The 26,078-nt window shown below is 33.2% G+C and overlaps 1 pseudogene; it reads right to left on the reverse strand.

Moving 5' to 3' along the window:
• Positions 1-6,870: 6,870 nt before the first annotated feature.
• Positions 6,871-26,078, reverse strand: part of LOC146886396 (uncharacterized) — a 35,946-nt pseudogene continuing 16,738 nt past the window's right edge.

Consider the following 26,078-nt stretch of genomic DNA (forward strand, 5'->3'; position numbering starts at 1 on the left):
ATATTATTAAAATTTTAATAATTATATTTTAGTAATATTTAAATAATTATATTCTATTTAACAATTGAATCTAAGAATTATATTCAATTTATAATTAAATATAATAATTTATAATTAAATTTCAAAAATAACTAATAATAATGTCAATTTAAAAAATAAAATTGTTCCATTTTAACAAAATTTGGGATTAAATTAAACAAAAATAATGAATATAGGGACTGAATTGAACAAAAAATAACAATATCAAGACTAGATTGAACACTAAGAAATAATACAACCACAAACTGACACGTGGCATTAGCATTGACATGTGGCACAATTGTGACTTGACACGTGAACAATTTTTTTGAAATGTTTTTAAAAAATTAAAAGAAAAAATTAAAAGAAAATAAAAAAAATTAGAAATTGATACTGTTCACACATGTTAACTATTTAAACACCGTTAGTCAAAAGGACCAAATTGACTAAAATTTGACAAAAATGAGGATCTAATTAATTACAAAACAAAAATGAGGACTAAACTAAATAAAAACAACAAAAATATGAACCAAATGTCCCTTTGTCTTCACCTCACCGAATACAAGATCTTTTGCATGAATTATTTAACTAATTGGGAAAAAATCTATCACCCTCATAGGTATTTGGCCCACTAAAAAACTTGGCTTATTTTACTGATTGAGAAAACCCTATCACTTTCATCCAAAAAAACCTTAGAGTAATGATAGTTTAACTCACCAAATTTGACCCCTTTTTAACCTGCCTACATGTTACTGAGATGTGGCATTTTGATTTTTAGTTTTCAATTTTTTTAACTTGTGTGATGTGGCATTTGTATTGATTGGTGTAGTCCAGAGCCGAAGAGGGCATTTGCAATTCAGGTTTCAAGCCAACCCTTTTCATTCTTTCATTTGTTTCCCCTCCGCCTCCGCTTCTCTCATCTTTCACCATTGAAATCTCCTCAAGTCTTTGTTTCCTGGGACAATGTTCTTCGCTTTTTCTCTTCTGTCAGAGGCACTTTGAACATTGTGTGATGCTGAAATTTGGTGAAAAAAGAGGGGTTAGGGTTTTGTCTTTCTTCCTCACAAGGAACACACACACATTTATCGATTCTTCTTTTTCATTCCACATCTCTCACCATTGTGTATCCTATTCTATCTCCTGGGTAAGTGAGAGTTTCTATCTTCATCCTCTCTCGTTCTAGGGTTTTTTTACCGTTATTTCTCTCGATCTCTGATGCCTAAGCTTGGTTTAGTTCGTCCTCTCAATCTGATGTTGATGATGACCTGGATCGTTATTATTTATTTGATAGGTCATGCCATGGACATAACGAAATTTCAAAATACTTCTTTTGTCCTTTAGTTCAGTTCTTGAATATATAATAACACTTTTTTAATTATTTATATGTATAACGCTATAGGAAATGGCAATTGTTAAGATTCTTGTATGGTGCACTGAAATCATCTTTTAGAAGGTTTGAATGAACTTCATCCGAAAGCGTGAATCCAACTTAAGCATTGCTGATAAGGTGAAATGGTTGTCTTGATTGATCCAATCATCCACATACATTTGAAAGGTATACTATTATTATTACTACTCATATTTTTATGTCTTTTATTGAGTGTTTGTTTGACATTTTATTAATGGAATCTGCAACTAACATGAATAAGTAACCTTTTGTGATAGGTTTTTTTTTTCATGACAAGCCACCTATGCATTCATAAAATCACATTTTTATCTATTTATGTCATGGAAGTCAATGTGGGCACTTCTTGCATTCACTTTATCTTTTTTGTTGGACCTCATCTAATGGACAATAGTTTACTAAGTATACTAAGGATTTGATTGCTATAAAATGAGGTTCTATACCCATATGTGAATAATGTTGTTCTGTTAAGGTAGAGGAATATCACTGGTATTCCTTTTCCTCCACCATTAACAAATGGTTCCATGAGCCATTAGCTTTTGTGGTCAAGTGAAGAATAACAATGATACTTCAATCATTTTTTCTGATTATTCCTGTTACTTTGCCATTCTACAGTTTTGAAATTGGGGCTACCTCACACACCTAACCCCTAGTCAGGCTTAATTAATATTGAAATTTTATTTTTTCTCAAAGTTAGAAGTAGAAGCTTTGGAAATAAGATCTTGACAACTATGAATGTCTCATTTTCACATCTTAGCAAATTTTATTATGTCTCTATGATTCTAATTCCTTTTCTTTTTACATTTTCGATTGTGCATGTGACAAGTTATGGTGGTGGAGTTAATTTGATCAATTGGAGTTAATTGCACTACAACACTCTCGTGGGCATTGCCTATTCATGAAGGGTATTAAAGGTTTCACATGTTGCCCAAGTCAAAATCTGCCATATGCATAAAGAAGATCAGACCATGTGCAGTTCACAACTCTAAAGATCAGTGTTGTTAAAGTTACTCATAGATGATATATCTAATTAGATACATTAGAAAAATATTAGATAACTTTTTATTTTTCATAAAGCTGTTAAAGTTGCTCATATATGATAAACTATATTGTTCATTGGTTATTAGCTTTGAACCAATCCTATAATTTGTGGGGTAGATTTGATTGCCACTTTCTTGATATTAGTAAATTTTGTTCAATGTTTCTTGTTGCTGAAACTACAATTATAGAAGTTTTATGGTGTGCTTGCTCATAATTTCAAAATTTATTTGGTTGTTTCATTTTAGAGTTTCATCGATCTATTTGTACAGGACACGTTATATGTTTATGTGTATGTATGTTATTCCTTGTAAGATTTTGCACACAAGGATGTCCTCATTCAATTAACCAACGAATGATTATTAAGTGTCTTTCTATGTATAACTATTTATCTATTTCTTTGTAAGATTTTGTACAAATGGATGTCCTCAATAAATTAAGTATTTTTCAATGATTTTTCTAAATATGATATTAATTTTCATTAATTCTTTCACGAAGTAAGGAGTAAACTTTGTTGAATTATATACCATAAATGCACATTTCAAAGGTAATCTCATGGATATCTACAAATACAACTATCTGTCTTTTTGATTGTAAGATTCTGTACATGGACATCCTCATTAAATTAAGTATTTTTCAATGATTATTTCCAATACGATATTAATTTTTATTAATTGGTTCACAAAATAAACATTCATTGATAACAAAAATGAACATTTCAAAGGTTATCTCATTACCACACTATCAGTAATAGTATGTGTCTTTTTGTGCACAACTATCTGTGTTTTCTTTTATAAGATTTTATACATATGCACATGCTTATTCCATTAAGTGTTATCCTCAAGAGTAAAGGGTAACTCCAAATACGATATTAATTTTTATTAATTGGTTCACAAAATAAACGTTCATTGATAACAAGAATGAACATTTCAAAGGTCATCTCATTACCACACTATCAGTAATAGTAGGTGTCTTACTATGTACAACTATTTGTCTTTTTTTGTATAAGATTTTGTACACATGGAGTACCAGCAAGTGTTTTTTTGTGCACAATTATCTGTGTTTTCTTTTATAACATTTTGTACATATGCACTTGCTTAATCTCGTTACCACACTATTAGTAACAGTAGGTGTCTTTCTATGTACAACTATCTGTCTTTTTTTTATAAGATTTCGTATACATGGAGTACCAATAAGTGTCTTTTTGTGCACAACTATCTGTGTTTTCTTTTAGAAGATTTTGTACATATGGACTTTTATTCCATTAAGTGTTATCTTCAAGAATAATGTGTTACTCCAAATACGATATTAATTATTATTAATTTATTCACAAGATAAACGTTCATTGAAGGTCATCTTATTACCACACTATCAGTAATAGTAAGTGTCTTTCTGTGTACAACTATCTGTCTATTTTTTATAAGATTTTGTACACATGGATTACCAGTAAGTGTCTTTTTGTGCACAAGTATCTATCTTTTCTTTTATAAGATTTTGTACATATAGACTTGCTTATTCCATTACGTGTTATCGTCAAAAAATAAAGGGTTATTCTATATATGATATTAATTTTCATTAATTGCTCCACCAAATAAAAGTTCACCAAAAACGTAAATGCACATCTCAAAACAAACCCTCCTCATAACCATACTTCTAGCAACAGTAAGTGCATTTTTACGTACAATTATCTATTTTTTTATTTTTAAGATTTTGTACACATGCAGATATTTACATCCATTTTTACACAAAACAAAGTACATAGAAACTAACAAAATATATATAGATATTCATTCTGTACACTTTTTATTCAGTAATGAAAATTTAAATCTATAAAAAAATTATAACACAATCTATAAAAAATTATAACACTACAAAAAAAAAATTCTTCAATTATTGTAGCAAATTCTTCAATTATTATAGCACGGTATTCCTTCATGTCAAGGATAATGATCATGTTTGTGCGATATAACTAGTATAACTGAGCCTTATAGTATTAACCCCGCCCGCCATGATCCATGATGACCTTACTCCATTATCCAGATCCCTGTAATTGAATTATGAACCTGCTTGCTAATATTCAATCATCTACAACCTTCAAACATCAAGCATAAACCTTCAAACGCCAAGCATAAAGGACAAAATACAAGTTCCAATAAAAATAAAACAAGTTAGTTTGAATCAAGCTCCTGACTTCTCGTCAGATCCTGGTATGACAGTATCTACAACCTTCAAATGCCAAGTTCACTAACCTATGAATATCAATAAATATAATAGGAGACAAACATAGTTAAAAAAATAAGACAACATATATTGTTAAAACTAAAAGAAGATTTTCTTTATCTTTGCATGTTCCCTAGCATCTGTAAATATAAGCGCTAATAACAATGGAAGAGTTAAAGACAACCACAACTATGCTACATCTGAAAACTATTGAAGTAGAGTTTCGGAAGAAGAAATCTAAACAACCTAAAAAATTTCATTAACTCAACAGAGACCTTATTTTGTTTGAAATAATACTTTATAGTTTACTTAATCGGCAGAGTATACACTCCTCATAACCAAAATAACATTAAAACAAATTTTTGCCTCCAAACCCAAAACAAGCAGTGCACTAACCTATGAATATTAGTAAATATAATAAGAGACAGACATAGTTAAAAAAAATCAATCAAAGTTAATAGTCAAGAAAACAAAATAACTTCCACCCAGGTCCAACAATTACAGATGGTGGGCTCAATTTTTAAAATTATTATATCATTGAATCATTGTAAATGATAACACAATCAGAAGGTAAGATCCCCAATCGTTGCTGTTACAAATGATTGGTTCAATTTTTTAAATTACTCCATCATCGACTCACTATAAATGATAACAAAATCAGATGGTGTGACGACCAAATACCAATCTTGAAAAACCACAATCAATAAAAGATTGGGGAAACAATTATCAATAAAATACTGAATACTATATAGTTAGCATATACTTTATTACTTTGAAAACATGTATATTCTTACAACACCAGTTTAAAGAATTTGTCTACAATTGTCATTGCCAACAATTTCTATTGATATTAAACTATTTATATACAAAGAGACAATTAGGTCGTATGCTTGTTCCTTATAAAACTAAGTCTTCCTTACACCACTTATTCTTAAGCTAGGAATGCATTAATCCCTATGTGATAAAAATTAGAAAAGGCAAATGATTTTATTTCTCTGCATACACTCACAAGAGTGAACTATGAACCTGTAGAGCTTCAACAAATCAAATTTTGAATCTTATAAATACACACTCATACACATATAGTAAACAAACTCATGTTAGGAACAATAAGCCCAAAAAAATAAAAAAAAAGACGAACAGGGAGAGAAATAACGAAAAAAAACCCTAAAATGAGAGAGAGGATGAAGATAGAAACTCTCACTTACCCAGGAGATAGAATAGGATACACAACGGTGAGAGATGTGGAATGAAAAAGAAGAATCGATGAATGTGCGTGTGTGTTCCTTGCGAGGAAGAAAGACAAAACCCTAACCCCTCTTTTTCACCAAATTTCAGCATCACACAATGTTCAAAGTGCCTCTGACGAAAGAGAAAAAACGAAGAACGTTGTCCCAGGAAACAAAGACTTGAGGAGATTTCAATAAAAGATGAGAGACGCGGAAGCAGAAGGGAAAATAATGAAAGAATGAAAAGGGTTGGTTTGAAACCTGAACTGCAAATACCCTCTTCGGCTCTGGACTACACCAATCAATATAAATGCCACATCACATAAGTTAAAAAAATTGAAAACTAAAAATCAAAATGCCACATCTCAATGACGTGTAAACAGGTTAAAAAGGGTCAAATTTGGTTAGTTAAACTATCATTACCAAAACCTTATGACCACATAGCCCCTTAGCTTGTAGTATCTTGTATTAAAATGTTACAAATCTATCTTAAACATTGGAAACATGCCTATCACCACAACTATGATTTGATTTAAAAGTTAAAAACTTCGATAAACTAGAAGTGTGAAATTTAAAAATGCAAAATCCGATCTAACCCATAAAATATTAGTTTAACTAATTATTATGTATGGTTAAGAAGTCCTTTAAGAAAGTGATCTAACCAAATCTCATTACAGATACACTATCTCGGACATGAGACATTAATTTGAGCAGTGATGTCAACAGAGATTTTTGTATAGTGTTCCGTGTTATACGTGCCATAAAATCTGTCAGAAATATGGGTATTCATCATTTGTAATTAGATTGCACGATTTTAGAAATTAGAATAGCTGTCATTTGTAGCTATTTCTGTAATATTTAAGGATGATATCACCATCAATGAAAGACATAAAAGCAGAAATGTCGGCACATGTGAGTCATTTAAAAATGATTAGAAGCAAGTTAAGGTCACTAAAACTACAGAAGAAACTATACAAATAGTGATTCTCAACAAACAACAATTCGAAGTAATGTGCATTTTCCAAAATCTTCCCAAGTAGGATGTGGTGTTATATGACCCTTTTGTGCATTAGAGTTAGTAATATCTTCGCTTTGGATTACCCAAATAGATTTCACCTGATGAATATTGTTCACCTGAAGTGTAGCTGGTAGTGCTTGCTTCATTAACCCTGGTATCCCCAGAGAAGCTAGCTTTTGCAAGCTCCCTTAACATCTTTAGCTCCTTTCTTAGCCCAACCTTGTGCCCCTTTAGCCATTTACCTTCCACTTCAATATGAGAGTTTGCACCTATCTCAGGTTGTAGGCTGTGTTCTTTCAATGACATTGTGGCTGGGTGTGCTTGGAATTTACACAGGGACTACAGTAGTAGTCATGGCACTAATTGGATCCATATATCCATTTCTGTTTCTTCTTTTAAATTCTGTGATAGGATTCACTGAAAGCTGGACTGTTTCTGGTTGGGAGAATGTGGATACAACACTAGACCAATGCTTGCTTGGAAGAAAAGGCAGGATGAGTCCCTTGGCTGTAAATTTTAATCCATGTCTCAAAGTGTTATTCTGAGACTTCAAGAATTTCAATAGGGTATTTACCATAGCATACCATTGGTTGGTGAGCTGAGCAATGAAGGTAAACAGTAGAAGAAACAGAATGACCAATTCCCAAGTTTTAGCTTCAACTGAGTTTGAACCATTCTGCAGGATTAAAATAGCAAACACACCTACCTCACACAAGAGCGAAATACCTTCCACAACCTGTACACTTCTACTGATATATGGTTTGGTGGTAAATAGATAAATGAATTGTATTGATGTGATTATCAAAGCGAAAAGGCTTTTATTTGAATTTTCTGAAGGGTAAGCTACTGATATTATTCCCAAACCAACTCTTCTCAGTAAGTCAATGATGATATATGATGCTCTCATGCAGCCCAGTACCCTCTTGAATTCAGAGATTTTGGTTTCCTCATTGTTGTCTTCTAAACTCACTGTCTTCGTTCTTGTGATCTCACTTTGGCCACTTTCAGTCCACTTGGTTATGCTATTTGATTCATTTTGATCGCCTAAAATGAATACTGGAGGACCCTTCCAATCATCAAAGAGAATTCCAAAGCGTGCAAGGAAAGAGGAAGGTACTCCATTCTTGTCAAACCACTTGCCAGTGGTAGGCCTCCCAATGAAAAAGAACAACAAGTTTCTATACCATTTTTCTTCATTTGTTACTTGATTGGATTCATTGTATTGGGCAAAACTTTCGGAGTAGATTGCAATAATAAGAAATAGAAATACTAAAGAGATGAATGCCAGTAATAACACTCCAGTAATTATTCCCCCTGTTGTGCCACCTGCATATAAATGTAGTCTAAAGGGATGAAATAAATTTGCACATGAATCTCTACTCAAATAAAAGTTTTAATCTTGTAATTTAAATGACTGGAATAGACAATGTTGTAACCAATTTCTTACCTTTTATTACAAATGTTGATGCTTGAGAAAGATAAGGTAGCATGAGAATCAGAAGAAATAGCTGAAACCTAGGGACTACTAACCTGCCTTGAGGTGGTCTCCCCGTTCTTTGTCTTAGGAAGAATAAAATGAACACATGAACTAAAAGTAAACATCCTCTTCCTACACCAAGCCAGAATAAGTTCATCTCCATGTCCTGCCACCTGTTTATAAGAAAAGAGATCTCAAATGTTCTTAAAATCCTGCAAATTCTAAAACTTATTTTTCTTGTCACTCAAGAACACAATCAATAAGTCCAAGTCCTTTATAAGTGACTATGTTCGGTGTGTGAGTGAATGTCTTGAGCCTAATACTGTTTAAACATAAAAGGATTGAGGATAACTACCTTTTGTAACTCTCCATTCCTTTGATGATGTTGCTAGTAGACAATGGTTCTCTTCTCTACAAGGCAGTTGAATCAGTTGCAAACAAGTGTCTATTCACATACTTCTTTTAAAGTTGATGTTAAACTCACCAAGAAATAAGTGAAATATTCGACTGAATTGAGAGGTAGATCATACAGTGTACTTGTCTTACTTATATCGTGATGATTATGAAGCCGACCATATTTGGTGGTATTTTCAGATTGAAATGATTGTTTGTGATCAACATAAGACAAGTTCATGAAGTCACTATGTTGTTGATCTTTATTGTAAGAATATTCTACTGAAGATAGGCCATTGCTTCTCTCTTCAAGTTTCTCTATTTCCCAGACAGAAAACCAAGTGTCATAGTTTTTCCAAGGAAGCTTGTGATGAGGTATGAGTCACCGTAGACCTCTTGTTGTCTCAGAGTATTTGGTATACTGATTAGTTGAAAACCAACTTTGTGAGAGCAAAGACTTGCAGGTGTCCAACCATGCCCTGATAAATGTTCCAAATGTTTAAGCCATGGTGTTTGAGTAAAAAACACAGCGAACAAGTGACCGTACACCGATTCTCAGTATCATTTGTTGATGCTTTGGTAAACAATTCACATTTGATTTTTGAATAATAAAAAGGGAAGTGTGATATAATAGCCATTTATCATAATAAACAAATAGAAGGAAAAGAGATATTCATATAATGCTTGGTATCAAGATGGTTAGATGCCAAATTTTCATTTTCTGAAATATCAGTTACCTTCCCTGCAGGAATGGTAACTGACACCTCCTTTGTCACTGCCTGGACACTCAATGAGTATAAAGCCCTTGATAGTTCCTTAAACCTGTATGAAATAAAAAAAATTTAGATGTTTTACATTACTTGAACCATTAATGAAATATAATGTTAATAAACTTTATCCGTTAAGACATTATGCAAAGAGAGTAATATAATGTTCATAACTGAACTTTATGTGTTGAGCCATTATGCAAAATAATGGTTTGCTACACATGCCTTGTCAATCTTCCCCCAGAAAGATTTCTACAGTAGATGCCCCAAAGTTTTGTGAACTCAGCAATTATGTTGATGTTGAAATCCCTTGTTTCAGTGAGGGAGCTAGTCCTTGTTAGGTAAACTTAAATGTGGGTAATTGGAAGTTGCTATATTAATTGTCTAGGAGATTGCAAAAGGTTGACAGTGGGTCTAGCTATGATTAAACATGCAATAGAGTTCATTAACTGTGAGTTAGATAGTAGTTATATTTAATGAATGTAGTAGGGTGATACAAAGGCCCATAAAAGGACCATGTAATGCTTCATTTCAATACACACCAAATCTGAATACAAAGAGTGTTTATCCAGAGAGACTTGTTTGTCAACAAATTGGCATCAGAGCTTGAGAGCCTAAGTGTTTGAGTGAGTTAGAGAGTTTGATAAAGATGGCCAGCTTAGCTAATAGCATGCCCCTGCCAAAGTTATCAAAAGGCGTCAGCTATGATAACTGGAGCCTGTAGATGAAGGCTCTCCTTGGTTCCCAAGAAGTATGGGAGGTGGTCAAAAATGGGCACCAAGAACTAGAGGATATTGGAGAAATGACGATAACCCAGCTTGCTACGTTAAAAGCAACACGAGCAAAGGACAAACGGCTCTATATGTGTTGTACCGAGCTGTTGATGACTCCGGCTTTGAGAAGATAGCAAATGCTATGTCTTCAAAAGAAGCGTGGGGTATTTTGGAGAAGGCATACAAAGGGGATAACCGTGTGAAGCAAGTTCGGCTTCAAACTCTCAAAGGTGAGCTTGAAAGGATGAGGATGAAGGAAGATGAAGGGATTGCCGAGTACGTCTCCCGAGTTGAGACCGTAGCGAATCAACTCGGTAGAAATGGAGAGACGCTGCCCGCTTATCGAGTGGTGGAGAAAATCTTGAGGTCGTTAACTGACGACTTCGAGAATATAGTTTGCGTAATAAAGGAATCCAAGGACTTGACAATGCTCTCGGTGGAAGAGCTTGCCGAGTCACTTGAAGCGCATGAGCAACGAAAAAGGAAGAAGAAGGAGGAGTCCCTTGATCAAGCACTCCAAGCAAAGGCAACCATTAGGGAGAAGAAGGTTCCTTATACTCAAAACACTCGAGGCCGAGGTGTTAGAGGCAGAGGAGGATATGGAAGAAGTCAAGAACAGGTCGGCCAACAAAACTGGCGTGGCCGAGGACAAGGTGGAGGTCGTGGTGGTAGAGGCCGAGGAGATCATTCGAACAACTCAGGAGTTGAGTGCTTCAAATGTGGTAAGTATGGTCATTTTGCTAAAGATTGCTACTCAGGAGTCAAATGTTACAATTGTGGGAATGTTGGACATTTCACAAAGGACTGCCGATCTGAAAGTAAGAAGGAAACAAACTTCCTTTCTGAGGATGCTAAGGAAGAAGGAATATTGATGATGTCCAGGAGATCAGGTGCTGAGCTAAGTCCGAGCTGTTCTGACAACTCAGTTTGGTACCTTGATACAGGAGCAAGCAACCACATGTGTAGGGACGAGAATTTTTTTAAGGAGCTCACCAAAGTTGACGCTGGACACGTATCATTTGGAGATGCATCAAAGGTGGCAGTAAAAGGCTGGGGTACAATTTGATACCTGTAGAAGAACAACCGAGTTGGAGAAATTAGAGATGTGTATTATGTACCCGATCTCAAGAACAACAAATTGAGCATGGGCCAGCTGATGGAGAAAGGCTACTCGATTCTAATGAAAGACCGAGTACCATACTTGAAAGACAAGTCAGATCGATTGATTGCCCGAGTAGAGATGAAGAAGAATAGGATGTACAAGCTGGACTTGAAAATAGTCCAAGAGAGGTGCTTGAAACTTGACCTGAAGGATGAAGCTATGATGTGGCACTTCCGATTTGGCCACTTACATTTTGGTGGGTTGGTCGAGTTGGTGAAAAAGGAGATGGTGCGAGGACTCCCGACTGCGGAGTTTGAAAAGAAATTTTGTGAAGAGTGCGTGCTCGGGAAGCATCCGAGGACCTCATTTTCGAGGACTGCCGAGTACCGGGCAAAGGAAGAACTCAGACATTTGTGGACCAATTACCCCTGAATCTTTCAGTGGGAAAAGGTATTTCATTTCTTTCATAGATGATTTTTCAAGAAAAACATGGGTGTATTTTTTGAAGGAGAAATCCGAGGTGTTCCAAGTGTTTAAAAGGTTCAAAGCAATGGTTGGAAAGGAGACCGACATGCCTATCAAATCTGTTAGGTCTGAATGAGGAGACGAGTTCATCTCATCCGAGCTCATGAAGTATTGTGAGGACCAAGGAATAAGGAGATTTCTGACAGCACCATACTCACCCCAACAGAATGGAATAGCTAAGAGGAAAAATCCAACCATACTTGACATGGTTCGTACAATGTTGAAAAGCAAGAACGTGCCTAAGGAGTTCTGGGTGGAAGTAGTGCAATGTGCCATCTATGTGCAAAATAGATGTCCACATGCTAAGCTGAACGAGAAGGTGATTATGAGCCAAGATGTTCAAGTTGATGAAGAGAGCGAGTGGAAGTGAAACAACTCGGAGAAGAAGTCTAGAAGCTTGGAAGTAGATACACCACCAGCTTTGAGCGATCATGAGACTTTTGATGAAGAAGATGAACCTCTCCAGCCTAGAGCGCAAAGCTTGCAAGACATATATAACTCGAATGACAAAGTATATGTTGTATGTTTCTTGGCAGATTCGAAAGACTTGAGCTTTGAAGAGGTCGTGCAGGAGGAAAAGTGGCAAATGGCAATGAATGAAGAGATCAGAGCAATCAAATGCAACAACACATGGGAGCTAACCGATCTGCCCAAAGGAGCTCGGCCTATTGTGGGTGTACAAGAAGAAAACAAACGCTGAAGGAGAAGTTGAGCGATATAAAGCTCGACTTGTAGTTAAGGGGTACAAGTAGAAGGAAGGAATAGACTATGACGAAGTATTCGCTCCAGTGACAAGGATGGAAACAATCAGGTTGTTGATTTCCTTAGAAGCTCAACACAGATGGATAATCTTGCAGATGGATGTGAAGTCAGCATTTCTGAATGGAGTCTTGGAGGAGGAAGTATATATTGAACAACCACTTGGATACATGCGAAGAGGCGAAGAGAAGAAAGTCCTGAGATTGAAGAAGGCACTTTATGGCCTGAAGAAAGCTCCACGAGCATGGAATGAAAGAATCGACACTTACTTCAAGAGGAATGGGTATGAGCAGTGCCCTTATGAACATGCTCTTTACATAAAGAAGAAAGGAGAAGATGTGATGTTCATTGCCCTTTATGTTGATGATCTTATCTTCACGGGGAATAATGGGGAGCACAACGTTCACCTGGCTTTCAAAGAAACAGCCCATTGTAACACTGTCAACATGTGAAGTAAAGTACGTTGCAGCATCCTGGAGTGTTTGCCATGCAGTTTGCCTTAGAAACCGTTTAAGAAAACTAGAATTGAAACAAGAAAAAGGGACTGTGATCCGAGTTGATAACAAGTCAACCATTGAATTGGCAAAGAACTTGGTCAATCATGAGAGAAGCATGCACATTGATGTTCGTTTTCACTTCATCCGAGAACAAGTGAAAGAAGGAAATGTAGAGTTGGAGCACGTCGAAAGTCAAGCACAAGCTGCAGATATGTTTACAAAGCCGCTGCCATCCTCTCTGTTCGAGAACAATAAGATGATACTTGGAATGAAGGACAAGAAGAGCATTTAAGTTTATATGGGAATTTTGTTAGGTAACTTAAATGTGGATAGTTGGAAGTTGCTATATTAATTGTTTAGGAGATTGCAAAAGGTTGAGAGTGGGTCTAGCTATGATTAAGCATGCAATAAAGTTCATTAATTATGAGTTAGGTAGTAGTTATATTTAATGAATGTAGTTGAAGGGTCATGTACAAAGGCCTATAAAAGGACCATGTAGTGATTCATTTCAATACACAACAAATCTGAATACAAAGAGTGTTTATCCAGAGAGACTTGTTTGTCAATAGTCCTTAGTACCACCTTGGGTTTCATGGAATCTACAAAAAGATTAGGATTTGGTTTAAAGTTAAAGTTATTAAGAGAAATGATTATTAGCAAGTACAAATTATTGCATACCATAAAGGAATGTGATAGGAGAAACATGAGAGACAGGAGTGCCTGTACTGCCAAGAATGGATGCAACTTGTAATTCAACTGCATAATCTCAATTCTTAACGTGTTCTTGAGCTACAAAACGAAGCTAATTAATAAAAAGGAATGAAATATTAAGAAATTTTCAATTCCTCTTCTAATTTTGTTAGCATATGACTTCTACCAATGTTCATGGTAAGAAAACTGTATAAGTATATCAAACTCAAACAACACTTTCTCTCTTACTTCAAAACTAAATCTGCGGGCTCCATTGCTTCTACCATGGAGAGGAGTTAAAACAACATAGTTAACATGTAGTGCATTTAGAACTTGTTTAGTTGAGTTTCTTATAGGAATGTTGAAGTCCAAGAAACTTCTACCATTGTGATTACTACACATCCATAGGTAACTTCTGAGGAGATAATCACTTCAAGGTTGTGTTTGGTACCTGGTCTAATAGTTTGTAAAGAAGATGCATCCACTTGGGCAAGACCAGCTACCATAATCTTGCATGTTAAACCACAATGAAAATGTCGTCAACGTTTTCAAGGAAAATTACATAGCAAACACCATAGATACTTTTAACACAATGTTCATCATTGGAAACCAACTTACATCACAGTTTGATGAGTTTATGCAATGAAATCCTCCTAGTCCAGTGCACGGTTCACTGAATGTGACATCAATTGGTATCCTTTTTCCATTTGTTTGGCTCTGTTTACAAGTAATGGCAGCAGTTGGGGGTATTGTATCTGTTTAGTAAAAAGAAAATCATTAACAAAACCCCAAAGGGATTTTACTGAAGTTTAGTATTATTTGTTAGCAAAGGCACTCTATTTCTGAAAATATGATTTACTTCACTAGTATATTTCATATGAGCAAGACACTACAATTTACAGGACTTACATTTGGCTTTTCATCTCCAAGCCATAATATCTCCAATTATTACAAAAACATAACACTAATCACCATTAACATCCAAAACATAACACATTAAACTTTTGACTTTTGCTCTCCTAAAACATCACAAATGTAACCACTCATAAAGTTTGTTCAATAACTCCTAATTTAAGTTTACCCTAACATTATTACTAGAGAATTAAACTTAAATGGGGGTGAGAAGAAAGGAAAGAAATTGAGCTCACCAATGAACCATGAATAAAGTGATGAATTTCTCTCTCTTTTGTTTGTGCTGACATTGAGAAGAAAGGAAAGAAATTGAGCTCACCAATGAACCATGAGTAAAGTGATGAATTTCTCTCTCCTTTGTTTCTGCTGACATTGAGAAGAAAGCTATGCTCATGATTTAGAGTTAAGTTGGTTAACACAATGCCATTATCCTGGCAAGGGTAAACTCTTTCATCAAGCTGTCAAGCAAAATTCAAACACTCAACATCAATAAACTCTTTTCACACTTCAATAGCAAATAAAAGTACTCATTTCATAACCAAATCATTGCCGCAACATGGATGAAAATAACATCTGCTACTAGTGTACTATAGTAAACCATGTCTGTCCACACCCAATATCGTCCGGGTGAATAAATTTATTTTCAAAAAAATAAAAATAAAAAAAGAAATAAAAAATGTTTTTAGTTAAGGGTAAAAGGTGAAATAATTGTTTTCAAAATATTTTCAAACTTTAATTTAGAAAAAAAGAGAAAAAAAAGAGATGGAAAAAAGAAAAAAAAGGCAAAAAAGAAGGAAGAACCCAATTTGTTTTTAATTATCACATACCTTCTCATGAGCTCAATAACTCAAATATTGTCTATCTTTGTTCCTGATTAAAGAAATTAGTTATATAATAATAATTATAAGCAATATCTCTTCAAATGGTAAGAATCAATATTATTAATTGGGATTGATTTTGTGCTATGATTTGGTACTGATGATGATAAATTTTGTGCTCTGATTTGCTGCGACTTGATCCCATAATTTGCTGCTATCATGACCAATTCCTTATATTGTTCATTACAATTAAGGCTGAGATTACATTGATTTTGCAATGTGTGAGTATAAATATGCACTCTGTCAAGATTGGAAAAAATTCTCTCCATTTCTCTAATTCTTTCCCATCACCACTCCCACATACACACCTCCTTTCTGATCTCTCTTAAACAAAAAATATTGAAGGAGGTAGAAAAAAAAACATTCTTTACACTCTCTCTCTTCCTCTCATTATCACCCACATAGACACCTCTCGTCTTTATCTCTATTGGAAAAACAAACACAAATTAGAAAAGGAAGCAAAAACAAAAAAGAAAAGAGAAAAGGTGAGGAGATATTGACATTTTTTTAAGGTACGTCACTCTCAACTCTTTCAGCTTTTGATTTAGTTTTTTTCAATTTTCATTCTCTTTTTATCATAAAAAATATTTTTTCCCTTTCTTTATTGTCTGCCCGGCGGCTCGCATCGCATGACATTCAATTTAGACTTTTGCTTTTTCTAAAAATATATATAGATCTAAAAATAAAACATAACTTTCTTTGTTTACTTTTTTATATCTATTTGGTTGCTCATGTCGTAATGACATCCACAACTACTCTAAAATAAATTTAAAAAAATAATAAAAATTTATAAATGATTAAAAAAATAAAAAATAAAAGATTAGAAAAAATAATAATTTATTTGAAGTGTCTATCCGGCCGCTCACGTCGCGTGATACCAATTTTAAAATAATACTAAAATTTAATTAAAAAGATTTTAAAAATTATAAAACAAATTAAATCATTTTCAAATAATTTTCCAAATAGATTTTTCAAAAAAAACTACGTAACCCTGATTCTCCATTCACATGGAGATACGTAGGAGCGATGATTAATCCTCGTTGGGCCAAAAAATGAAAGAAATAGTTTTGTTGTTTTTTGTACATTCTTTTATTAATACTTTTGGGGAAAATTAAATATTTTGAAAAAACCACATAACTTTTGCACATTTAATTAAAGGTACCGTCTTAGGACGGACGTTGTGGGGTGCTAATACCTTCCCCACGCGTAACCGACTCCCGGACCCAAAATCTGGTTTTTCGCAGACCTTGTTTTTTTTTATGGTTTTCCATAATTTTCTATAATAACTATGGTGGCGACTCCAATATCTGTTTTTACAAATTTTATTTTTGGTTCGCTGTCTTGTTGCGATTTCGGTTGCGATAGATGGCGACTCCATTGGGGATGCTAGAGAGTCAAACCATTTATTTGGATGTGCAAAATTGATGTGGTTTTTTTGCATATGTTTTCTTTCTCATTTTTTTTGGGTATGTGTTTCTTTTAATCTTTTTTTTTATATTTAGAATAATTGTATGTGTATATTCTTCTTTATTTTTGTATTTGGAATAATTGCTAGGTGCGGGTTTGGGTATACATTGTGTTCTCCCTTCACACACACACATTTTATTCATTACATGAGTGTGTTCCTATACTCGGGTCCTAGTTGCTTAGAATTAGAGGGGATTGTGTAGCAGTATCACAGTGGATGTACTTCCCAAGTGGTCATTGTGAGAACCCCAACTAGAGTTTGTTCATAGTTTCAACATGCATTTTTATAATTTATAAAAAAAACAAAACAAAAAAAATTGCACTAAAATAAATTCAAATTATTTCCCATTTTGCTTGTCAATGATTTCTTGGAATATTTCTTACAAAAAATGAGTAAATAATAAAACATTCTTTGGTCAAATCAGTGGATTTAATAAAGAAATAAAATATTGTTTATTATCATTTCTTTTGAAATACCCATCTAATCTTGCATGCATGAAATTGCTCAAATCTATCTTCCTTTCCATCTCTCTTCCACCATAAACCTTGTTTTCTTTTTCATGGAGAATTATCATAACGGGGACACATGCCTTAAAAATGATTACAAGAAACTCTTTGAACACACAAAAAATACAAAGGGAAGAAAAGTTCGCTAGACTAACAACTTTGAAGGACAATCTAGGCAAAAAATAAGACAAAAAAAAAGTGAAAAAAGAGAACCAAACAAGGGGCATCCTGTAAGATGAAATCAATTATTTTCCTATGAATTAATTATTTTTAGAAAAAACAATCATGTTTTGAAATGATGTGTGACCATGTTTCTTTATCCAAAAAAAACAAAAGTAATTATCCTTTGCTACCCAATTTGAGCCTTCCAAAAACTTTCTTTCAAATTACCCTAAACAAGGATCACCCTCCCACTTAGGGTTGACATAATGTTTCATTTGTTTCATTCGAATTGTAGTTCACCAATACAAAAATATAAAAAAAGAAAGAAATGACATAGTTATATAGAAAAAAAAAACAGAAGTTTCAAGAATGAGAATAAAATGTCAAAATATAGAAAGAAAAAAAAGGTGAACGAAATGAAGTCAAATAAATATTGAATGAAACCTTATTCAAAGATCCTTGTTTGAAACAACCCTCACATCACTTGTTCGGGCCTTTACTATCATTCACTTCCATACCCCTAGCCTTGGCCACGATACAAACCTAATAAAGTCCACACAAATCAAAGATTGGTTGTTATCTTTCAAATGCGGGTGGGAAGAGCATTTATGACATTAAATTCTTACTGGTATGACGTGGAAAGGTATTAGTTCAAGTGGTTGAGAGTATTTGATTGTGTGAGAGGACTTGGGCTTAAGTCTTATGTATGCCAATTTTGTGTTATTATTTGTTATTGTTTTAAATATATGTTAATCATGCTGTGGAATAATATGATATTTGGATTATATTTGTTAGCATGAAATATGAATTGGCTAAATGGTTTGACATTGAGTTGACATTGCATGGTTGTGGGTTCAAACCTTGGAAACCCAAATTAAACTTTATTTTTGCTAAACTTTGGTTTGGCTTGAATATGAAGGGGTAGAGCAAACCCAAGGAGAATATCAATGTGAACACCTTTTGGGAATAAGGGTAGCCTTGTTCGCGGTAGTTGAGTTGTAGGAAATCTGCATTTGTGAGATTAACGTAACCACAATGCAATGGTAGGTTCTTCTGTTGGAGATAACTCGGCTTGAGTGTGCATAGTTTGCCTTTCGTATGCAGAGTCACGAATCATCGAGTCTCGTCGGGCTTGATTTTAGGTGCAACCAATTTGAGGGACGACCATAAGTCTGTCCTCCTTTCTTCATTTCATTTCTCTACAACCATGTGTTTCTTTTTATGAAAGCCAAGGCCATATGAACCCATTCTTCTTTGGGTACTGGTGGGACCGAGATCCATTTGCAAGGACCCACGTGAATCAAGTAGTTCCTTCACTTTTCCCTGGGATTATTATAGCTTGGTGTATGTTTGGAGGAATCACGGCATGCATATGGCTCTGTCATCTACGGTTGTGGTGCAAACATCAAAAACCAACCTTTAATCTTTACTTTATTAGTATGTAAAGTAAACTTTGGATGAGACACTTTTACGTTGGCTTTTCTTTCAGTTTCTCTATCTTAGTGCCTAAATTTTTAGATTAAAAATTAAGCTTTTACACTTTAGCAAATGTATCGTGAAAAAAAAATGGAGCAAAAGTTAAGTGAGTTCTGGATGAAATTTTAACAAGGAGGATATTGGATTGAAAACAAAAATTCCCACGTGAACAAGGTTGGAATCTATATATAGATAAATATAGAATTTTATATCATGTATTGAATGGCAGGGTATATATTTACATATATTTAGTATGATATTATCATATTATGTTATGGGAAAAGATTTATTAGGTGTCAATTGTATAAAATCTTTTATATATATATATATATATATATATATATATATATATATATATATATATATATATCTAATACTATATACAATTGGGAACTAACAAAAGACAACATTTTCAATTGAATAATATATCTGACCTACTTCACAATTCAAATTTTTATCTACAAAAGGTAAAAACGCTGATGTGTCACTCTCTCAGCATTTTGAAGTATTAAAAAAAATGGAAAAGAAATTAAAATCGAAAGTTTTAATTAAAACTTCTTTCTCTCTCTTCCTCAGTCTTCTCAGCTTCCTCTGTCTCAATTCTTTCTCTATCTTTCTCATTCTCTCTGCGACCGCCTTCTTTCTTCTTTCTCTCTCTTTCTCATTCTCTCTAGCACCGCCTTCTCACTTCTTTCTCTCTCTTTCTCTGTCTCTGTTTCTCCGCATCGATCATGGTTTCATCTTCTTCTTTTCATCGATTTGTTTTTATCTCGCAAAAAAAAGACTATGGAGATGGTTTCTATTTTTTTTCTGAACTTTGTTTTGATCATCTTTTTCTGTTCATCATTATCATTTTTTTTCTTTACAGGCTTCAACTGACGCTTACAAAGACATGCATATGAGATTTGCCGTTCATCTATCCATTTTTGTTGTGGATATCTTTTTTTTTTGGTTTCTCAAGCTAACTGGTATTTTTCTTTATGTTTTTTCCAAAGATCTAATGGTTTCTTTGGTTGATCTTATTTTTCAGGTGTGTAAATGCTTGAAATGAAGAGTACATCCACAAACATCTTTTTTAAGCAGCAAAAAACTGAGTCTGGAGATGCTTTTTCTATTTTTCTTACATTTCATCTGTTCATCTTCTTCTGTTCATCATGTTTGTTTTGTTTACAGGCTTCAATTGACGCTTAAAAAGACATGGATCTGAGATTTGCCGTTCATTAGTCCATTTTCGTTGTGGATATCTTTTTTTTTGGTTTCTCAAGCTAACTGGTATTTTTCTTTATGTTTTTTACAAAGATCTAATGGTTTTTTTGCTTGATCTTATTTTTCAGTGTGTAAATGCTTGAAATGAAGAGTACAACCACAAACCTCTTTTTTAAGTAGCAAAAACACCGAGTCTGGAGATGCTTTTTCTATTTTTCTTACCTTTCATCTGTTCATCTTCTTCTGTTCATCATGTTTGTTTTGTTTACAGGCTTCAACTGACGCTTAAAAAGACATGCATCTGAGATTTGTCGTTCATCTGTCCATTTTTGTTGTGGATATCTTTTTTTTGGTTTCTCAAGCTAACTGGTATTTTTCTTTATGTTTTTTACAAAGATCTAATGGTTTTTTTGCTTGATCTTATTTTTCAGTGTGTAAATGCTTGAAATGAAGAGTACAACCACTAACCTCTTTTTTAAGCACCAAAAAACTGAGTTTGGAGATGCTTTTTCTATTTTTCTTACATTTCATCTGTTCATCTTCTTTTGTTCATCATCTTTCTTTTGTTTACAGTCTTCAACTGAAGAGTACAAACACATTCATCTGATATTTTCCTTTGATTTTCTTTTTCTTTTGTCGAAACCTTTTTTTTTTTGGTTTCTCAACTGAACTGGTATGGTTCTGTATGTTTTTTACTGAGATCTAATGGTTTCTTGGCTTCATCTTATGTTTCAGGTTTTTAAATGCTTGAAATGAAGACTACAACCACACACATCTTTTTTAACCAGCAAAAAACCGAGTCTGGCGATGCTTTATATATTTTTCTGACCTTTCTGCTGTTCATCTTCTTCTGTTCATCATGTTTTTTTTTTGTTTACAGGCTTCAACTTAAGAGTACAAACATATGCATTTGAGATTTTCCGTTCATCTTATGTTTCTTTTCTCGATATCTTTTTTTTGTTTGCTTTCTCAAGCCAACATGTATGTTTCTTTATTTTTTGTTCTCAGTTGTATTTGATTTTTGGCTTCATCTTAAGTTTCAGTTTTTTTAATTCTTCAAATGAAGATTACAACCACAAACATCTTTTATAAACCGCAATAAATCGAGTCTGTAGATGCTTTCTATTTTTTTTCTGAACTTTCTTTTGTTCATGTTCTTTTGTTCATCATTTTTCTTTTGTTTAAATGCTTCAACTGACGAGTACAAACACATGCATATGAGATTTTCCGTTCATGTTATGGTTCTTTATGTTTTATTATTAATTGTAATTGATTCTTTGCTTCATCTTAACATTCAGTTTTTTTGAAGGATCTTAACATCTTTACTATTTTCATGGAAGACCAGGTTTTTATGAACTTGCTTCTTATACATTATTTACCATCATTGTTCTCCGACATCCTTTACTAATTTTTTTTATATTGGTTTTATTTTGAAGGATTTTGCGTTCGTCAATCGTTTGTTTGTCATTCAATTAGGCAATGAACTGGGGCCACGTTGGACTATTTCTGATAAAAAAGGCCATGTTCACCATGTTACCTTCAACATGAATACCTATGGTCCACGAATTATTGATGGTTGGGTTGATATAAGAAAGTTTTATCAAGTCCAACCACCCAAACTATGTTATTTAAGGCATACTGGGAATTCTACTTTTGAAATACACTTTTACGATCACTGTTCAGAATCAACTGTCCATAAATTCCTAAGTCATGTTCGAACAAATGCTCCTCTGATAAGGTCCAAGTTAATTCATTTTGAGTTCCGGCTTTCTAAGTACAACTGCAAAGCAAGCTTTCTGGTGACTTTTCTTATCTTCTTTTTCGATCATTGAATACAATCTCTACACAAAACTTCATTTATTCTTTTTAACCTTGACACATACAAAATCATTTGTTTTTGATATTATTTCTTATATTTTTTATTTTCAGGGTTTAAATTCAGACATACGTCAATATTTTGCCAACACTCAATTCTCACACATTGTGCTTTACGGTCCAAAGGCACGAGTTGAATGCAAGTTGTTGATTAGACCTAGATCAGTCAAGATAGGAAGTGGATGGAAACGTTTTCATGAAGTTCATGGACTGGAGGAAAAAGATTTAATTCTTTTTGAGGTTGACGGTCAACAAGCAAGCAATGATGTCAATGTTCTTCTTAATATAAATGATTATTATCATCCGCTATGAAGAATCTATAAACAATATTACTTAACAGATTGATAATCTGTATTTTTTGTATCAAGTTTAGTTGTTTATTATTATATTATATATATGTATATGTTTTACTATGTGTATTTTGAACTTATGCAAAGTTATTTACTCATACCTGCTCCATATCTTCTTCCATATACGAAAATCTGTGGCATTTAATTACTGTTAGACACAAATTATATCATGTGCCTTCTCCTCGAAGTTTCTAACAAAGTTCCTTCTCCTAGAAGATTCTTTGGCTTTTCTACACCACACTTTTATTTGACTTTTTGTAGAGATCCAACACAGTTTCTTCATCCAGAACACGTTCCACATCCATTCACGTATTCTTACAAGCCATTAAGGTTTCCACTCATCACAGGTATGTACTTCATTTGTTTTATGTACAAATATAGTAGTCTTGCTATACAGACGAAATGGTATGAGATTTTCAGTTCTGAAATTTCGTCTAAGACATTATCGTTTGCTATCATTTTTTTCTACATTTCCTCTTTCGTTAATGCATAAGAAACCAGGATGTATTTGCAGTTTTTGATTCTTTCCACATTACTGTTTCAATTAATTGTTCACTGCTTAATCCATCACGCCAACAATTTTTTTATTCACTTTCAAGTCATCTGCTTCATGTTTTATTTTCATCAGAATGCTTCTCTCTTAATTTTCCTTTTCTATGAAACCTGTCAATAAATCAATATGAATACTTAATTTCTTCTGACATCAATAGCTGTTATTTGCAGGTTTCACCAATATATATTCGCATGACTTCTGTCAAAACGTTGGTACTCCATGTTTGAAGAGTCCTTATTTGAATATATTCTACTTTTTGCTTTCTTCTACCTTTTCAAAAGTTGGCATATCCATGTTTTGATTAATCGTTACACTTCTTTTACTCTCCTTTGACCAATAAAAAATAGATTCTGATAAAGTTATTATTTCAACCTTTTTTCGGTATTTCTTTACTTTAGTTGTATGAATTACAATTTTGTCTTATTAGTTCCTTATTTCTCTATGTAAGTATAAATATGTCTCGAATCTAATCCTGACTTTTTTACTTTTCATTTTTCAATATTGTTGTTGTGAGTTCAACATGTCTCTCTGTGAAGTTCCAAACCGAAGCCAGAGCGTAAGCGAAGTAAGTCCCCAGAAGGAAAATTGGAATATTATTGTTAGGGTCATTCGTTCATGGTTTGTTCCTGATTTCACTAAACAGAGGTGTCCTTTTTCCATGGAGTTCGTTATTCAAGACAAAAAGGTTATTATTCATGTTATTCTTTAAATTCTTCCATTACACCTACTTTCGTTTACAAATTTGTATGAATTAAATATTTGTATGCTAAACATATTTATACTTAAATTTATATATGTTCTTTTTATCTGTTTCAGGGTTCTAAAATATATGCTTCAATTAGACGTACTCTAATTTACAAATTTCAGAATGAGATTTCTGAAGGCCATGTTTATGCCATACAAAATTTCAGTGTTGCTCCGAATTCTGGAATATACAGAACAACACACCACCCTTATAAGATAAATTTCCAGTTTGGTACAAAAGTTTCTTTGCTTAATGTTAATTTGGTTCCTGATATGAAACCACAATACACACCTTTGTCCTTATTGACAACCACTGCATTTGATACTGATTATTTAGTTGGTAAGTCAATCTTTTTAGTTCCAATACTATTAATATTTTTATTAATAAACATTTATTGTTAAAGTATATGATTTAACATTTATGAATTGCATTTTAGATATTTTGGGATTATTGGTCGGAGTGAGGACTGAAAGAGAATTGCAAGTTGATGGAAAGACAACAAAATTAAATGTCATAGCAATAGAAGCTGATGGGTATTCTATATCTATACTATACTAAATTCCTTTTATATTTCTTTTCAAATAACGATTTGACATAACATTTTTTTAATCTTTAGGTTTCGAATAGAGTGTACTTTTTTTGGTATTTATGTGGATGAACTGAATGTATTTCAAGTGGAGAAGTACAAAATGCTGCTATAAGTATAGAATTTGCGAAAGTCAAAACTTTTCAAGGTAAAATTTTGTTATTACTTTTACAAAGTACTTTGTACTACTTATTCCATGTTACTCTCACATACACTATATTTTTAAATATAGATAAGGTTCAAGTTCAAAATTGTAAGTTCTGCACCCGTATTAAGTACAATGTTAACTTCAAGGAAGCCTCTGAACTGAAATCAAGGTAATATTGAAATTGTTCTTCAGTTTATTCGAACTTTATAATCCATTTTTGTAACAATATTTTCGTTACTTTGTAATGTAAATTATCCTTCATTTGCTCAACTTGATATTTCAGATGTACATACATTCAATAATAGATTTATTGTTTATGAGAACAACTATATTTTCTTTTGCACAGAATGTTTGAGAACAATGAATCTCCCTCTCAAGGATTAACGCAACTTTCTCAGACTTCCAAAAATATTGTCGAAGAGGACTTTTTAACACTTACACCTAGGACCACCATTCAAGGTCTAAAAGATTGTAAAGAGGTTAGAATATTTTTTTTTATTATTGTGCAATTTTTGTTATTCACAATAATCTCTTGATTAATGTTTTTTATATTGAAAGGTCACCACTTACATATTGTTTGGAACAATTAAGCATATCTTGGTTGACGATGACTGGTGGTATACTGCTTGTGTGTGCAACAAAGTTGTTTATCCAGATTCCAAGATGTTCTTTTGTGAGAAGTGTAACAAGCATGTTATAAAAGTCTTTCCAAGGTTAACTAATTTTTTTTAATATTAATGACAATTTAAAACAACATTGTAATTACAACTTTTGTTCATTAATTTTTTTTTTCAATTTTCAGATATAGAATTAAGATCCGAGTTATTGACTTTTACATTTGTCCTCTTTGATAGGGATGCAACTACCCTTTTCAAAAAAACTTGTGTTGATATGTTAGACACTCATGATAAGGTATACTCTTCAATATATCCACTTATATATTTAATTACACAATGTTTAATTATTTTGTTTTTGTAGATGAATTATTCTGGAAATTTGCCTAAGCAGTTTGATGAGTTAGTTGATAGAAGTCTGCTTTTTAAAGTGGAAAGTAGGAACGATCAGAATTTCAAACTTGAGCAATCTTTCAGAGTGAAGAAAATATGTGTTGATGATGATATAATTGAGAAATTCAATGATTTTCGTTGAAATCTGTGGTAAGATATAATTTACGATCAAATTTGTTACATTATAATCTCATTATAATGCAATTATATTTTTCTTTTTTATAATGTCATTATTTATACCTATTTGAAGGATGTTTATGCTGGGAATGATGAGTTTAGCAGGGAAAAAATGCGT

This window comes from Vigna unguiculata, chromosome 5, assembly GCF_037176805.1.
Source record: "Vigna unguiculata cultivar grain cowpea cultivar isolate G323 ecotype 2 chromosome 5, ASM3717680v1, whole genome shotgun sequence".
NCBI classification, from domain to species: Eukaryota; Viridiplantae; Streptophyta; class Magnoliopsida; order Fabales; family Fabaceae; genus Vigna; species Vigna unguiculata.